Below are 1,959 nucleotides of genomic sequence, written 5' to 3'. Positions count from 1 at the left end.
GTGCGGCTGACGTTTCGCGCGACGACCGCGCTCTCTCTCTCTCTCTCTCTCTCTCTCTCTCTCTCTCTCTCTCTCTCTCTCTCCCTCTCTCTCCCTTCCTCCATCTTCACCCCCTGTTTCTACGGCGGCCGACATCCGTCATCTCGGTCGACGAGGAAGAACGAGCGGGCGGATAGACGGTCTGCGAGAGGAGCCGGGGAATCTCTCTTTCTCTCTCGACTACGAGAGCGCATTAACAATAAGATCCTGAGACGCCGCCACGGGGGATCCGCGCGGGGATACGGCGTCTTCGGCGTGATCGAGCGTTGGGAACCCAGCCCGGTGCGCGCGCGAGTAAATCTTTATCCACTAAGACACACTTTAGATAAAGTACATTCGCGGACAAAAGGGCGCCGCGCGAAGGGCGCGTCGCATCGCTTCCGCGCTTGTAACTTCATGCTCCGACGATATCTTTATGGTCGCGTGTTGAAATAGAGAGAGAGAGAGAGAGAGAGAGAGAGAGAGAGAGAAAGAGCGCAAGCGTGTGATAACATTGTATTCGCCTGCGCGCGCGCGCGCGCGCTGCTAGGTGTGTTTGCGAGGGCGAAATTACGTTAAAAATTAGGCGTACTCGGTGCATAAACGAAGTCTCGTGCTTCCTCATTCCACGTGCCGCTGCTGTGATCTTTCAGAAATGTTAATCGGTTTTTTAAACTTGCATGGCTCAATCCGCGATTTGCAGAGTAATTTCGTGCACCACTCTCTCGATTAATAGCGAAGCCCGTCACTTGGACGGCCGAACGCCTCTTTATTCGACGCTAAGCTCTTCTCTATACGTACTCACGTTTACGTATCATCTTGGGAGCGACTTTTTTTCTCCTTCGTACCGTAAAAAATGTAAACTCTTCTGAGCCACCATACTTATAGCTGTTTAGTTATACCGCTGTTAAACGCGACACTTTGCCGATCGCGACGCGGGCACGCCGGGTTTATTTCGATCGTCGCCGCTGGATTCACCCCGCGTGCGATCGAAGAAAACCCGCCTCCTTGCTGCAAAGTTCTCTCTCTCTCTCTCTCTCTCTCTCTCTCTCTCTCTCTCTCTCTCTCTCTCTCTCTCTCTCTCCAGCTCTGTGTGTGCTCTACGAGCGGGAACCGTCGTAACGAGGAACATTACTCCGGGGGATGGAAAACACCGTTAATTACCTCCCGCAGGGCCGTTCGTTATCCGGCCGGACCTTCCCCGCTCGGTGGTGTGCGGTTCGCCCAAATTGCCTTCTCACTTCCTGGGCGAAGATCGGGCGCGATTACGCTCGGCCGAGGCGTTGTTTCTCCTCTTGTACTTCGTTTGTTGTTTCGCGCTGGCGAGAGTGTGAGAGAGGAGGATAGAGAGAGAGAGAGAGAGAGAGAGGGTGAGAGAGCAAGGGAGGAAGGGTGGTGAGAACGGAGAGGGGAAGCACACAACACGAGGGAGAGAAAGATCAAGGGGAGACTTTAGAGCGATGGAGGTGGATATAGGTGTGCTCTCGAAAGAGGAGTCGAAATTTCGAGGCAACAGGACTTGAAAGGCGGCGGGGGTGAGCTGGCGGGAGACAAGAAAAGAGATCTGAAAACACGGGACAAGAGAAGAGTGAGAATGTTGAACGGAAGGAAGGGCGAGAAAGAACGGAGGAAAAGATAGAGTCGCGTCGAGAGGGATACGCGACAAAGACAGTATACCTCCCTCGGTGACGAAAGGCGCGAGGGGCGGATGCCGGGGGTGGAAAGCCGAAAGGCGAACTTGACATTTATATCGGGGATTCTCGGCTTTGCACCAAGGAGAACCCTTTCAGGAGAAGGATTCCGCGCACGCGACCGCGTCGAATACGAAGAGGGTGGCCGCGCGTCGTTTGAGAGTGTACATAAACTTCTCCGGATTCTTCATCCTGTCCCTTCTTCGTTATCCCTTTAACTCTCTCTCTCTCTCTTCTCTCCCTCTCTCTC

The sequence above is a fragment of the Harpegnathos saltator genome, unplaced genomic scaffold, assembly GCF_003227715.2.
Source record: "Harpegnathos saltator strain DR-91 unplaced genomic scaffold, Hsal_v8.6 scaffold75, whole genome shotgun sequence".
NCBI lineage: Eukaryota > Metazoa > Arthropoda > Insecta > Hymenoptera > Formicidae > Harpegnathos > Harpegnathos saltator.
Note: the sequence above shows the minus strand (reverse complement) of the source record.